This window comes from Excalfactoria chinensis, chromosome 1 (assembly GCF_039878825.1).
Source record: "Excalfactoria chinensis isolate bCotChi1 chromosome 1, bCotChi1.hap2, whole genome shotgun sequence".
Taxonomy (NCBI): domain Eukaryota; kingdom Metazoa; phylum Chordata; class Aves; order Galliformes; family Phasianidae; genus Excalfactoria; species Excalfactoria chinensis.
In genome coordinates this window covers 476,638-492,806 of record NC_092825.1, presented here as the reverse complement: position 1 = coordinate 492,806, position 16,169 = coordinate 476,638, and the positions used below count along the sequence as shown (strand labels likewise).

Here is a 16,169-nt window from a genome sequence, read left to right as displayed (position 1 = left end):
TTTCCAGCTGCTGGGATCCCATTTGCTGAGGAGCTACAAACCAATGAGCCTTCTGTGGTGCACCTGGGCATGAGCAGGGCTGCACAAAACCCACCGCCACCAACTCTATGTTTGATGGACTGATTAAGGTTGAGAAAGAGCATTAAAGAAGGACAAGTCCAACCCCAACCCATCCCCACATCAGTCTCTAAGTCACCTGCAGCCCCCCACCCCAGGCTTTATGTTATCTGGCTCTGCAAGGAAGACCTGTGGTTTATTGGGTCATTTCTTGGGTCACGCATCAGACACAATGATGACATTGCTCGTGGCCACAGAGAAAATGGTCGTCATCTCCAGAACACATGAGCACGCAAAGTAGGAGTAACCCCAGAGAGAAGGAAGGGAGCTGAGAACCACTGCTCCTCCTTTGGGATGTTCACCATTCACACACCAGAGCACCCCGATGTCATCCCTGTTCTACCCAGCAAATGGCTGGAGCGCACCTCTTGAATTCACACACTCAAAGGACAATTATTTGCACCTTCCTGACCAGAAAAGTGGAGGAGGAGGGCAGCCGCAGCTGCTCTCAGGGTATTGTGGCTGCCGTGGTTTGGCTGGGAGGGTTGTTTTTCTGGTGTGATGCAGCGTTTTGGATCTGTGATGAAAACAGCAGTGATAACACAGCGATGTTTTGGCTGTTGCTGAGCAGCGCTGCATGGAGCCAAGGACGTTCTGTGCTGCGCTGCAGCAGGGGGTGGGGGAGCACTGGGAGGAGATGGCACCACAACAGTGACCCAAATGGACCGAAGGGGCATCCCGTGCCCTGTGGCACTGTGCTCAGCAACAAAGGCTGGGGTAAGGATGCAGAGGAGGACAGATGTTCAGACTGACGGCACCTTCCCATGGGATGAGCCCTGGGTGTGGATGCACACCCGCAGCCCATGGGCCGTGATGAATGAATTGCTGGTGGTGTTTTGGCTTTACCCATCAAACCACCCCAACCCAGGAGCTCTTGTGTTTTCAACCTTCCTGGCTCCCTCCACTGTAGCTGTTGGGGGGACCGCAGCTCCCCAACCCCAGAACACACCGTGAGCTCATCGGCCACGTGCAGCCTAGAGGAAGCTATTTTAGCTCAAGAGGAACTGCTGCACATCACCCAGAAGCAATAAGTTGCTGATGCACCGTCTGGAAATCAGTGTAACATTTGTAGCTGCAATCCATTTCACGGTCAGACCAAAAAGTAAAAAAAAATCAAGCCTCAGCATCCCAAGTTCGCTGCTGTCAGAGCGAAACCCCAAACGATCTCCAAGCGATTCCCTCGGCAATGAAGGAGCGAGTCCTTAAAACCAAGGCTGCCACATACAGAGACCCCCGAGTGGCACAGGGGGATTCCTGGGGCTTGCTCTGCAGCTCCCGGGGCAGCTGTAATCACCTCGCATCAAGAGGGGACACAGACCCAAGGACAACCTCCAGCCTGGGACCCACCGAGCCCAATTCTCAAGGTAAAGTGAAGCCTGATGCCGAGCCCGTGGTAGCTTTGCATTACCTATCTCATGCTTTTGCTTTATTGCTGCTTCTCCAGTTCCGTGATCAGCCCTTAATCTTGTGGCTTTGGCAGCATAAACCTCATCTCCACGTGGAGCTTTTCTGTGATCTGAAGCGTCCTCAAGTCAATCTGAGAGTTCAAAAGAGCCGTTTCTCCCAGAGGCAGAGGCTGCAGGTTGCAAACCATCTCCGGAGCCGTCCCAGACCCACACAGTGCTCTCGGAGGCTGCTGGGCATTCCCTCCCAGCACCACACTCCTAGCAGAAGATGAGGAACCTCCTTAGGCAGAAGGCAGCTCTTTGTCAGGGGCTGAAGCGATGAGGCAACCAGCAATGGCTTGTGAGGGACTGCCTTGTTTTTCTGAGCCTGCACTGCAATGGTTCATAGAATCATAGGATGCCTTGTGTTGGAAGGGACCCCAAAGGTCCTCCCACCCACCTGTTCCATGGGCTGGGGGCTCCCCCAGCTGAGCCCGCCCAGGATCCCATCCACAGCCTTGGACACCTCCAGGGATGGGGCACCCACAGCTCTGCACAGCAGTGCCAATGAAATAACAGCTGCTGATCAACCTGTTCCAGTTATCAGCCCTGGCTGATTCTATGGTGTGTTGTTGTACGGCTTTCAGCTGAACACCTTGGAGGGGGCTGGGCACACTGCAGGAGGCAGATCAGAGCCCTGTTTGGAGGAGAGCCCCCATACCCAGAAGGAGGTCTTTGCAGTTTGCATTTATTGTACCAGGGCTCACTGAGGCTACTTCTCCCTCCAGTGACTGGGGTGAGGCATTGCATCCCAAAGCCATTGAGGTGACACATGCCCATGGTGCCAGGTGTGCCATCTCCAGCCCAGCTACCCCTCCATGTCATAGCACTGCTGGACTCGTCCCTGTGTTCCCCACAGCCAAATCCAGACACCAGGACCACTCACAAACTGTGCCAAAGCAGATCCCCCATAGAAGGGAGCAACATGATCACCTCTTCCAGGCACTAATCCTGATGGAAGCAAGGGTAAAAGAATGCCCTGATCAACCGGCCTCTTAAGCCGGTTGCAGTGCTGTCGCCATTTGGAACAGATCCCATGCTGTATTCCCCACTGCTCCTGTCCATGCTTTACAAGTCCGCTAACACTTCCCAGTGGAAAATTCCACGTCTTACACTTTGTGTTCACAACTTCCCAACTGGTCCCTGGTGGAAGGGAGCTTGTTCTGCTCCTCAAAGCCTTCTGTTCCTGCGCCGCAATGCTTGGCTCTTCTCTCGCAGTGCTCCTGTTTTAAGGTTTGATATTTCATGAGGACTGAAATTTCAGCTTGTCTGGCGGCCAGATTTTAAGGTAACAGCAAACGGAGTCTATTCCAGCGGAAGGCAAACGTTAAACTTCTCCATATTCCACCAGTTGGTCTGTGAGGAGGTTACACAAGACAACATGAAAAGCCTTCCCCAAGTCATGAACAACCTCCCCCTGCCCTCCCCTCACCCTGCAGGGCGGGCACCTCTGGCAGAGCCCTATTGACTTGGGCAAGAAGGGCTTCCCCTCCACAGATCCAGGCTGGTGCTCCCAGCCACCTCCCTGCAGCTCCAGGGCTCAGTGCTCCATCAGTTCCTGGGGTGGCAGCTCACAGCTCCTCGCAGCCCCTTCTCTGCCCCTGCAGACGGTGCTGGCGTGTCCTTTCCTCCAGCCCTCAGGACACCTCCCCCCCACCACCATCACCTTCCAAGGATCACCGAGAGCTCCTGCAGTGCTGTCAGCCTCCCTCACTGCTCCTGGGCGCATCTCATCAGGCCCCATGGACTCACACAATGGGTTTGTTTTAACGTTTCCCAACCAGCCCCTCCACTGCAGGCACACCTGCCTTGCTGTGGACTGTCCCACTGGTCCCAGGGGCTGGAGGTCACTGGGGTCTTACAATGAGCACAGCACCTCAGCCTCACTCTGCTCATTCGCACCCTTACTCCCATACAAACACACAGCTTAGGAGTGGTGGGGAGGCAGCACAAGCTCAGGTGGGTCAGGAAGCTCTGAGGCTCAGCAGACCTTGATGGGCACTCGGACAGCAGTCAGAACCAGGAGCTCAGGTTCAGCTGCACTTCACAGGGCCTGGCTTGAAGAAAGCTCTTTATGCTACAAGTAATGAGGCACTGCACAGGCTGCCCAGAAAGGTGGTGCTGCCCATCCCTGCAAGCAGGGGATCGGGCTCTGAGCACTGATGGGCTGTGGGGGTCCCATCACAGGGAGTGGGACCAGATGGCCTTTACAGGGCCCTTCCAACCCAAACCATTCTGTGATCCTGTGAAAGTCCCTTCCAACCCAAACCATTCTGTGATTGTACGAAGGTCCTTTCCAACCCAAACTGTTCTATTATCCTATGAAGGTCCCTTCCAGCCCAAACCACGATGTGACCCTATGAAGGTCCCTTCCAACCCAAACCATGACGTGACCCTATGAAGGTCCCTTCCAACCCAAACCATGATGTGACCCTATGAAGGTCCCTTCCAACCCAAACCATGATGTGACCCTATGAAGGTCCCTTCCAACCCAAACCATGACGTGACCCTATGAAGGTCCCTTCCAACCCAAACCATGACGTGACCCTATGAAGGTCCCTTCCAACCCAAACCATGACGTGACCCTATGAAGGTCCCTTCCAACCCAAACCATGACGTGACCCTATGAAGGTCCCTTCCAACCCAAACCATGACGTGACCCTATGAAGGTCCCTTCCAACCCAAACCATGATGTGACCCTATGAAGGTCCCTTCCAACCCAAACCATGACGTGACCCTATGAAGGTCCCTTCCAACCCAAACCATTACATGACCCTATGAGACATGGATGTCATCTCCCCCAGTCTGTCCCTGCACTCAGACACTGCCTTCTTCTTCAAAATCCCATCCTTGCCTTCTGGTGCCACCTCTCTCCTCCAGCCAGCAGCCCCAAGCAGAGCAGGCCATACCCTCGATACACGGCTGCTGCTGCTGATGGAGAGCAGGAACGATGCTCCGCTGTGTCCTACAAATCAAGGCTGCATGCTGGGCTCTCACACCCCGCCTTCAGCTCTGAAGGTCACCAGTAATTGGAACTGCTATAAACATGGTAATGAGGAACACCGCGCCGTGCTGGGATGCACGCGCCAAATACTTCAATAGGCTTTGAAGACATTAACAAACCAGAAGACAGAGCGGGAATAAAACCTTTAGGAAAGGAAGTCATAAGCAATGCACACCGAGTCCCAGCTTCCTGACGCTCCCAGGCTACACCTTCCACGGGGGCTACCAGCATCACAGGCAGCCAGGAATGCCAACCTCTCCATTCAGTTTGCTCCCTGCATCTCTTCTCTTTAACCTCTTGTTTCCCTTTGTTTCCTAAGTTCCAAGAAAAGAAAACCCACACCAAACCACACCAGAGCAATGCAGCGGTGATGGGTTTCCCTCTGCATCCCACCAGCGCACACAGAGTACACTCAGGAGCCACGTTCCCCCTCAGATCCAGATTTGCATCCCTTCGATTTGTTGTTGTTTCCACCCCACTGAAGGGTCACTCAGAGCACCAGAGCTGTGCATCCCTTCAGCAGGTTGGGATGGAGGCAGCTGCCAGCAGCACCTTCCTCTGTGCTCTGCCTCCACAAGCAGCTCAATGCTGACAGCCCCTCTCTGCTGCATCAGTGTGGGGACCCCCCCAGTACACACTGGGGATACAGTCACTGGCAGCCCAGATCCCAGCCTTGGCTCTGGGGCCACATTCCTGCATGGAAGAACAGAGGCTGCAGGTCCAGCTCAGGGATGGTACAGCCCAGGAGATCAGAAAGAACTTCCTTACAGAAAGGAGTGTGAAGCACCGGGATGGGCTGCCCAGGGAGTGACTGAGTCACCATCCCTACGTGTGTTTAAGAGCCGTTTGGATGCGGTGCTCAGGGACTTGATTGAGCAGAGGGCTGTTACAGTGGTTGGGTTGTGGTTGGACCTGATGATCTTTAAGGTCTTTTCCAACCTGAGTGATCCTATGATTCTGTGACTGATGGGTGCTGGGCCGCCTGCTGACCTCTGGGCTGATGGTAAATTGTCACAAGTGTTTCCATAGAATCACAGAATGGGTTGGAAGGGCCCCATAAAGGCTGTCTGGTCCCACTCCCTGCAGTGAGAAGGGACCCCCACAGCTCCATCAGTGCTCACAGCCCCATCCCCCTGAGTGTGGGTGTCTGCAGGGATGGGCAGCAGCACCTCTATGAGCAACCTGTGCAGTGCCTCACCGCCCTCAGCGTGATGTCTTTGCTCCTTACATCCAGCCTCAGTCTCCCTCTGTTAGTTATAAACCACCTCCTCTTGCCCATCCCTCAGACCCTCTTTGTGGCCCTCCTCTGGACACACTCCAACAGCTCCAAGTCTCTCCCATGCTGAGCACTCCCCATCTGGATGCAGAGCTCCAGGTGAGGTGTCCCAGCACAGAGCAGAGGTGCAGATCTGGGTGCTGCTCTGGATGCCCCCAGGGTGCAGCTGGCTCTCTGTGCTGTGAGGGCACAGTGCTGCCTCCAGGAGCTGCTCCCCACCAGCACCCAAAGGGCCTTTTCAGCAGGGCTGGGCTCCATCCTTCCATCCCCAGCTGGTATCGATGCTCTTGTCTAAGGCCACTTCTGCCAATGGAGAGGAGAGCAGGGAAGGTGCCCTGAGAGCTCTCCCCCGATGGCGGTGGGGTCACAGCCTCCTGTGGATGCCATCCAAGGTCGCAGCCACCCCAGGGACCTCTCAACACCGACAGCAGCTTCTGCAGCACGCCTGTTAATTTACGAGCCCTGTTCCCAGATGGAGATGCAGGATGGATGTGTAATGGAGCTGCTGACCGGCTCCACGTGCACCGCAGCCTCGTGTCGGGAGGTCCCACCAGCGCTCTCCCCATTTGTCATCTCAGAGCTAATGGCACGAGATCACAAATCCATAACATACTGCAGCTGCCATCTACTCCAGCACATTAAAATCCATCCGATGTGTGTGAGCACCGCACGCGGTCACAGCCCTGCGAAGTCTCTGGAGGGGGGAGAGGATGGAAGGACCCCAGCATGCGAGCACAGCCTTCCAGCTGGGTTCTGCTGCCAGGGGCAACTTAAGGCATGATGACACAGGGGACAGAAGGAGAGCCCTGCAGGCCCTGCCTCACAACCTGCAGCACCTTTCCTTGGTGTTTAAGAAGCCCCTCACACCAGCCCCAGCCCACAGCCCTGCAGCCCACCCCATCTGCATTGCTACAGTCTCATTCCAGCCCACATTCAGTCCTTCCCCATCACAGCCACTCCATGGGAAACCAAGCAAAAGCAAACTCCAGAAGGCTGCAAAATGAGAAGAAATGGAGCAGGAGACCCAATCTGACTCCATGCACAACGCACCACAGCAACAACACCTTTACATGACGGTCTTCTAATCCGAGATGAGCCCAAGAGGAAATGGGTGCTCCTATCATCCCCAAACGGCTTCCCAGCACACATAGCCCTGCAGAACAGCACGTCCCATAGACCTCATCTCCCCGGCATCACCCCGCTGCCCTGCACTGCTCGAGGACACGGCCTCTCAACCACTCTTCTTCTCCATCATTTTCCCTCCTGAGCAATTCTCGTACCAGGGACCCAGAGACAGGGCGGCTGCTGGCACTACGCCACCAGCACAGCTTTGCTCAGCGGCAGCTCCAAATTACGGATCCTAAACTCTCAAACACCATCAGCATCTGACCCATTTTTTGGCCGAGTCCCTCACACAACCAGCAGCGCTGTGCTGTGACCTTCAGCCTGTTCCAGAGCTCCTCAGGTTCTGCATTTCTTGCTATTCTCGTTTTCCCACAGCAGGAAAGATTTCTCTGTTAATTTGCCTGGGACTGCCCGGAGCTGCAGCCCAAACCGGAGACCAGCATCCTGCGTGATGCTTCACACAGCTCCAAGTCCTGCCCTCGAGCCCCAACAGCTCCAAGTCCTGTCCTTGAGCCCCAACAGCTCCCAGCTCAATCACCCAAGCGCTGCTCAGGACTGTGCCCACAGCCCACTGAGCTGGAACACACCCGTGTGTGCAGGCTGCACTTCTCAGGTGCACAATTATTGCACACCCAAGTGCCAGGAGCTCAGGCTGAACCAACGCCAGCAACATCCTCCAGAAGGAGCCCAGCAGTTGTGCCTTGCACAGGGGTTTGGGAGCACCAGAGCTGAGAAGCTGCAGCCTCCAGCAGCTGCAAACCAGGACATTGCCCTCCCAGCTCCCAGAGCCTGGGGGTTCTCAAAGCCCATTACCTGGTGCAGCTCACAGGTCAGACCACATTAACAACAATTCAGAGTCTGACTGTACGCAATCCATGGGTCAGACATTGCAGGTTCCCTTCAGCACAGCAGACTTCACTTGGCTTTACAGGTAACACAGCGGAGATGCAGGAGCTGGGAGTTACTGTTAAAGGAGCAGAGACTCCTGGGCACCCCAGCAATGATGCTGTGCCCACCCTCACGGCTTCGTGTCACATGTCCCATGGTTGCATTCCAGCTGGTTTCACTGAGCAAGTGGTCATCAGGCCCCACGGGCTCCTTCAGCCCCCAGGGACGAGCAGCCACAGCCTGCACACAACATGGGAATGCAGCCCAACAGCTTCCACCCCTACCTGCATCCATCAGCCCACCGTGCACACCTGGGTCCACACAGACCTCAGAACACCCCACAGCTACACCAGGATGAGCCATTCCCACTCTGCCCATAAACCAAAGCATCCCCAGGTGCATCTCCCATCCAGGGACACAAAACAAGTGGGTTTTTCTTGCTCAAAGGCAGCTTGGCGTAATAAAGTAACTCTGGAAAGGAACTCAGCGCAGCATTAGCGCAGAATGGAACCATCTTCAGACACAAACAGGTCAGCGTTCCACAGACGTGGGTGGAAAGTCTGTGTGTTCTCAGGTTGCTCCAGACTTCGAGTCAGCAGCGCCGTCTGTGATCGGAGCCGGCAACTAACAGAGATCGGAACCAAAAACCCAGCAAAGAAAATCGCGGAGCAGAACCAGCATCACCAACAAACAGGAAGGAAAACCTTCATTGCCTCATCGGAAACTAAAGAAGGGGGGGATGGTGCATTTCCTCATTGATCCTGAAAACACTCGGGGCAGAACTTGATTTTACACATCTGAGTGAAGTGGAAGCATCGCTCTGCAGATCAGCCTCCCCAGGACCCATCCCACAGCTCCCAGGCTGCAGCAGTGGGGCGCAAAGAGATCTGAGGTAGCACAGAGCTCGAAGATGGCAGCAGAGGAGGTGAGATCGCGGTGGGATGAATGAGCACACAGGAGGAACTGGCCCAGCAGAGAGGACACGGAGCCCACCTTCACTGGCACCATCTGCGCCTCCAGGTGCAAGCAGGTAAAAGCAATTAAACACAAGTTCTATGGACCTGAAAAGTGTCCAGGAGCAGATGGGATCCACCTGACGGCAAGGGCAAAGCCTGCACAGAAGATATGGAGCAGAACAGCCCTGCCTAGTCCTGCAGCACAACACGTGGCCCACCAGAAGAGGAGCCTTGGGCTGAGCTCACTCCCTCCCCTGGGTCTTCTCAGCTCAGGTCTCATATCACACTCCCCATCCCAGAGCTCTCTTGCAGCTACAGCCCACACTTCACCCTCTGCTCACACACAGCCAGAGGAGCTCAGAGCCCAGCAGAGCTGCAGCCAGAGCTGATGCAGAAATGCATTGCATTTTGCAGCTTCCTTCATGCCACAGCTCTGCCCCTCACACCTGCAGCGATCCACGCAGGCACAGCCACCTCTCCCCACCCACTGCTGTTTCACCATGGCTTCCTTAAAGCAGAAAGTACTTCTGCAACGAGTCTCCGTACACAAGAGAACACGAGGGCTGTGCATGGGGGTCTGTGAGCACAGCTGCAGCAGACGCTGCATGTGAGCGGCCCATGAGCAGCCTCACAGCTCATCCACGCGCATTTCTGCTCCAAACTGTTCCAGCCCTCCAGCTGCTAAGCTGATTTTTATAATCATCTTGCTTTTAATACAATCATTATACAGTCATTATGCCTTTAATTAAGCATTTATTGTAAAAAATAGTGCCAATCAAAGTCAGCAGGTTGGAATAGGAAAGGAAGGGAATTAATGTATTCCCAAAATGTTAATGAGGACTTTTCAGCCTGAATAGAGCTTCAGCATCCGGTACCCAATGAGCAGATTCCAACTGTGATATGTAAAGCTGGAGCAGCGCAGCCCCGACCCAGATGATCTGAGCTGGAAGGGGACCGAGGCAGTTCTCTGATGCCCACATTGCTGCTCCTCCTCCCCCACCAGCCCAGTCACACTTGGCAGCAGGACTGCAATCCCAATGGGCCCAAACCGACCCCGTGATCCTCCCACAGACCCTCATAGGGGAGGAAGGGCACGTCCTGAGCCCGCTGGCTTTCAGAGCTCTGGTCCCAGCAGCAGCTGCTTGCAAAGCAGGAGGTCCCCACAGGGACATCTCAGGGCACAGAGCTCAGAGCCTTCCTGGAACCCCACATGAATCACCATGCAGGCCGCCCTGTGTAGTGTCCCAGTGTGTGCAAACCTGCAGCACCTGCCCTGCTGACCGCTGCCCAGCTGCAGGGCTGATGTCTGCACAGTGCAGCTCCCTGGTGCCCAGGGCAGCCCCAGCAGGACACCAGCAGTGGGACTCGCTGCTGAATCCTCCTATTCACGTGCAGAGGCTCCTCCAGCTACAGGCAGAGGCGTAGGAGAAGCTGAGCCAACGCGTGTGGCCACACAGCTCACCGAGCACTGCAAAAGCACCGACAGGAGCAACAGGAAAGGCAGACAAATCAACCCTCGGTGACTTCAGCAGAGGTGGAGGGAGTGCTCCTTCCCACACATGAACATCCAGCATCCCGGCACCCCCAGCCCTGACGCCCAACAAAGAGCAGCAGAACCAGCAGCCCCTCAGGGTGCAGAACAGCTGGGGAGCGCTGCAAGCTGCCTGCAGGTCTGTGTGCAGCTCCCAGCCATACAGGAGTGGGGAAGGTGCACCTGGGAGCACCCCAGGGAAGAGCAAAGCACCAATGCATGTTCATTCCTCCACCCCCAAGAGATGCCACCAAGACTGACCCAATGTCCCCACAGAGACACTTCTCCCATCACCGTGGCCCTGGGCTGGCTCTGACACCTCTTTGTGCTCTCACTGCCCTTCCACAGCACACCTGATGGGAAACCCTCTGGGACTTCTGCTGCTGCACACCTCAATCAGATTCACACAGCTGCACACCAGCCCCTGCATGGCTGCTCACACGTAGCCAGGGGAGGCAAAGGAGCAGCCCAGGTTCCAAACCCTCCAGCATTCGGAACACGCGCCATAGAAAGCCGCTGAGATCCCAAAATCACTTCTATCCAAGCTCTTCTCTTCACATAAAAGAGATACAAAGCAAATAACACCTCCACCCGGTCCATTCCTGCTCTGTGCTCAACACCTGCTTCATAACATGTGAAGAGCTTTGGGAACCCATGGGTGCACACTTCAGCATGCAAATCCTGTTGCAGCTTGCAGGCAAGCACAGCTGAACACAGTCATGCAACAAAGGCTGCAGGTGCACCTGGTGCTCTCTGTATCCAAAGACTCAGAATCATTAGGCTTAGAAAAGACCTCTGAGAACACTCAGTCCAATCCCAACCCATCCCCACCATACCCACTATGTCCCCAAGTGCCACATCTCCAAGGTTCCATGGACAGGGACTGCCCAGCCTCCTCAGCTCCAGTGCTTTCTATGCCCAAAATGTGGGCATGTGCCCAAGAGGCGCATTTTGGGGAGCCGTGACCTGTCGGAGCTGCAGATGTGCACACAGAGGGGCAGCGGGTGGGCTCAGAGCCCACACTGAAAGCAGCACCTGGGGTCTGCCTGAGCCCCAGCAGCAAGGGGAGAACAGAGCAGGGTGCTGGATGAGCCCGGGGGGGCCCTTCCAACCCCAACCAGACTGCAGTCAGCAGAGACAAAGCAAGAAATGCCTGAGGATGAACTGAGGGCTGCAGGGGTATCTACCTCAGATGGAACAGTGCCAGCAGGTGGGGAGCAGGTGCAGGAGCAATGGAGGGCTCCATGGCCTGAAATTGCCCAGAGAATGTGGGCCCTCAGCAGCTGAGAGCACAGCACTGCACAGTACAGGGTGCTGGTGAAGATGTGGGGAATGGCTTTAAACTAAGAGGAGACTGAGGTCAGACGGGGGGGGGGGGGATCCTTCACCCAGAGGTGGTGCAGCCCCAGCACTGCTGCTCCATCCCTTGAAGTGCCTGAGCCTATGGATAGGGTCCTGGGCCCCCTGGCCTATGGGGGGTGTCCCTTCCAGCCCAACTGATCTGTGGTTCTGTCATCTTTAAGGTCCCTGCCAACTCACCTGTTCTGTGTGCCCCAACTCAGTTGTTCTGTGTGCCCCCAGCTCCTGGTGTAAGGAACAGCAGCGCTGTGAAGCACCGCTTCAAAACCCCCATTTGCACAACCCAGAAACCAAACCCAAACACCAGCACTGCTCACTGAGCAGGTGGCAGACAGCACCACATCCAGGGCTGCACAGCACATCTCCGACAGCTTCAGAGCAGGATCAGCAGCACCAGCACTGCAATCCCAGCCTGGTGCCCTCTGCTCGCCTCCAACACGTGGCTAAAGGGCTTCCACACCCACACTGAGCTCCATCCAAAGAGAACACGCCACCAGGAATTAATTGCTGTCAGCAGGAAATGGGAGCCAGGGCTCAGCTCTGTGCTGACCAAAGCATTCACGGCTCTGAGAGGGAGTGGGAGAAGCTTCAGGGCAGTTCTTGGCCAGACCTCACAGCTGGGCTCACAAAAAGCTCCGCTGCAAAATCCCAACAGCTGCCTCCTCATTCACCTCCTACAAGCATCTGCTGCATGCTTGCAGCATCTGAGCATGCAGGAAACTGCTGCATTCATCTTCCCCAATGACCACCACAGCATGGCCTGGGTTGCAAAGGACCCCAAAGCTCATCCAGCTCCAACCCCCTGCTGTGTGCAGGTCACCAACCAGCAGCCCAGGCTGCCCAGAGCCACATCCAGCCTGGCCTTGAATGCCTGCAGGGATGGGGCATCCACAGCCTCCTTGGGCAACCTGTTCAGTGCATCACCACCCTCTGGGTGGAAAACTTCCTCCTAAGATCCAACCTAAACCTCCCCTGTCTCAGTTTCACACCATTCCCCCTTGTCCTATCACTGCCCACCCTCACAAACAGCCATTCCCCTCCAGTTTATTCGCTCCCTTCAATTACTGGATGCCCACGCTGAGGTCTCCCCGCAGCCTTCTCTTCTCCAATCTAAACAAGCCCAGCTCCCCCAACCTTTCCTCATAGGAAAGCAGATGGTTGGCAACAAGGGAGCACAACAGAGCAGGAACCAACATCATCCTCCTCCAGCACAAAGAGCAGCATCCCAGCTGCTCCTGCACTGCCCTTCCAGCCAGGTGATGCCAATTAACTCATTAACTGTTCCTGTAGAAAGATCAAGCAGCTTTGGGGCCCCCACCCACCCCAGCTGCTGTGCTGCGAGCTTTAATGCTGGCACCTCTGCTGGGTTCAGAGATTGCAGCCCAACAATCCCTGCAGGGGAACCCCATGGCATCACTGCATGGGGCCACATGCAGACAGCAACCCTGCTACGGCACATCACACCTCCCACCCCAGCACAAAGCATCTGCCTCATTACCAACTCCATGCCCTTGGCCACCTCGCCTGCAGTGCTGTGTCCAGGCCCAGGGCCCTGTACAGTTGGAATAATACAAGTAGAGTTAGAAACAGATAACCAGAGAGGATCTAAGGAAAAGACTCACCAACTCTGAGACCTTCAGTCAATAAGGGCGCTTGCTGATGCCACCACAAGAACTCCACAAAGAAGCAACCCCCAGAAAGAGGTGCTGCCTTAGTGCTGGTCAGCCCTTAAATGGGATGTGGGAGAGATGGAGTCGAGCTCCACCCCTTCTGGTAGCACAGCTGAATTACCTTCACCTGTGCTCCCACAGCCGACTCCTCTCTTGCCTCAGATGGTTTAATCAGAAGTTCAGGCTGTGATCAACAGTTCCCCTTATGGGCTCCCAGCACAGGGAGGACATGGAGCTCCTGGAGTGGGTCTGGAGGAGGCCACTAAGATGGGCAGAGGGCTGGAGCAGCTCTGCTACAAGGAAAGGTTGGGGGAGCTGGGCTTGTTTAGATTGGAGAAGAGAAGGCTGCGGGGAGACCTCAGTGTGGGCATCCAGTACTTGAAGGGAGCAAATAAACAGTAGGGGAATGGCTGTTTGTGAGGGTGGGCAGTGATAGGACAAGGGGGATGGTTTGAAACTGAGACAGGGGAGGTTTAGGTTGGATATGAGGAAGAAGTTCTTCCCCCTGAGGGTGGTGACGCACTGAACAGGTTGCCCAAGGAGGCTGTGGATGCCCCATCCCTGCAGGCATTCAAGGCCAGGCTGGATGTGGCTCTGGGCAGCCTGTGCTGCTGGTTGGTGACACTGCACGCAGCAGGGGGTTGGAATGGGATGAGCATTGGGGTCCTTTGCAACCCAGGCCATTTGATGGTTTTCAGCCATCTGGTGGGCAGTCACAGGGAGGAGCAGGAGCTGCTCGCTTTGCTTTGGGGTTGTGGGCTCTCAGGGCATCAACAGTGATGCCGTTGTGAAGGAAACAGCAGCAGCAGTGCACGTCCTGAGCAGCAGCAATGCACATCCAAGCAGCAGCAGCAGCAGCAGCAGCAGACATCTCAGCTCCTGGACACGGACAAGCAGACGGAGCTCTGCCCCAGCTGGCTCACACTGCTTGCAGAGAGCGCTCACAGCTGAGCACCAGCAGCAAAGAGCTCGAGGAGCAGCAGGAGCGCTGTGCCAAGCTGCATCACGCTGCTTGCTCATCACCCCCCAGCCCATGCCAGGAGGAGCTCTGCCAGAGCCCTGGCGCTGGGAAACCCCCACTGCCACCACGGCTGCAATGTGCTCTGCTGTGTGAGCAGCACTTGAACTGTAAAGAGCCTCATCACGGAATGGCCAGTCAGCATCTCGGGGGTTGCTGTGGCCTGATGGGATTTTCTAAGCCCTCGCTGTGTGAGCCACACTCCAAGGAGCGTTTCTGGATCAGACGCTTACGTAGGGACTGGCAATGGCAGTGCTGATGTACTGCTGAGCTGAGAGCCTCTCCTTAAAGACAGAAGGATCAGGAACCTCCCAGCTCCACTCCAAAGCTGCAGAGAGGAAATCCCCAACTGCAGAGCATTCAGTGGGAGGGATACAGCCCTGACACAACAGCACGACTGATCCTTCCCCAGCCCCCATGCTTTGGGGGCTCAGTGTCAGCTCACAGCTCCCCCAGCACAGCTCAGGGAGCAGCCATAGGGAACAGCACACACCGGGCGGCCCTCTCCGTGTCTGCAGCCCCCAGCAGCCAACAGCTGTATTGGTTTTAAATGTACAGATGGAAACAAAATGTACAGAAGGTATATAAGTGAATAAGTAAAGGAAAAACTCACCAATGGTGGTGCCTTGACTGAAGCAGCTGAGGCAGTCCTCCCTGGTGAGCGATCTCCAAGAGATACTGCTCCAGTGGGAGTCAGCCCTTAAATGAGGTCTCAGAGGGGATGGAGTCAAGCTCCACCCCTCCCGGGAGCACAGCTACATCACTCTCACCTGTGCTCCCACAGCTGACCCCATACTTGCCTCAGCTGATTAATCAGAGGTTCAGGCTGTGATTACCAATCTCCCATACACTCCACCCCTTCACAGCGTGAACCAATGATTAGGTGAGTTTTCCCTTATCACAGAGACCCAACGCGACGCTGATACAATTTCCCGTCGCACCGAATGCTGATGTTATTCAAATGATGATTGGATGGGTATTCACGATCTTCCGTGGGCCAGTGCTTGATAGATGTTACTGGAGACAAGCCATCTCGAGGTGCAGGTCCATTTGCGTTTCATCAGTCCACACAAATTGTTCTCTGATGGTCCTAGAGGCTTAGAATCTTAGGGAGAGTAATACAGATGTTTCAAGGGTACCAGGAGAGGAAGGTCTGCCCTCCAGGGCAAGATACAGGCCGTATTCTTGTCTTGGGTCAATACTTCTGCTCGCACCGGATTATGTCCCGGCCTCCGATACCATACTCTCTGGCCAGATATCTGTGGCTGTATAACTATATCTGGCACCAGAGGAGGAGTCCTGATCTGCCATAGGGACATGATGGGTGTCCCTTTAGCAATAAAGACCGGAGTATTGACCACGATGTCAGTAGGCCATGTACCTATCACCGAGGGGGTAACTGAACCTCCCACCTCCAATAGTCTCCCCCAAGGTGCAAGCAGGCCACACCACTTGGGTCCTACTTGCACCTTCCAGGGCCAATTTATCTTATGGATTCCTGGTTTTAGATTCTCAGGGGCAGGGAGCAGAAGATTATTGTCATTACCAACCTGCGGTTTTACCTCATTATCAGCACCTGTAATTTGAATCCTAAGAGGGGAGGCCCATATAGTGTGTAACATTTTCAGAGCACTGGGTCTGCCATCCCGAGGTCTTTCGTTCAAGTCCCGCAGGGTTTCGTATAATCTTTTTGTCCACCCCTGCAGGGACTGGGAGTCTGTCTTCAGGGCAGCCTTAAGAATACCATTGTAGCGTTCAATAAGGCCTGCCCCTGTTGGAT

The 16,169-nt window shown here is 55.3% G+C and overlaps 1 protein-coding gene across 7 annotated transcripts in view; it reads right to left on the bottom strand.

Moving 5' to 3' along the window:
• Nucleotides 1–16,169, bottom strand: part of SHANK3 (SH3 and multiple ankyrin repeat domains 3) — a 275,165-nt gene that overhangs the window by 106,759 nt on the left and 152,237 nt on the right. The window lies entirely within an intron of this gene.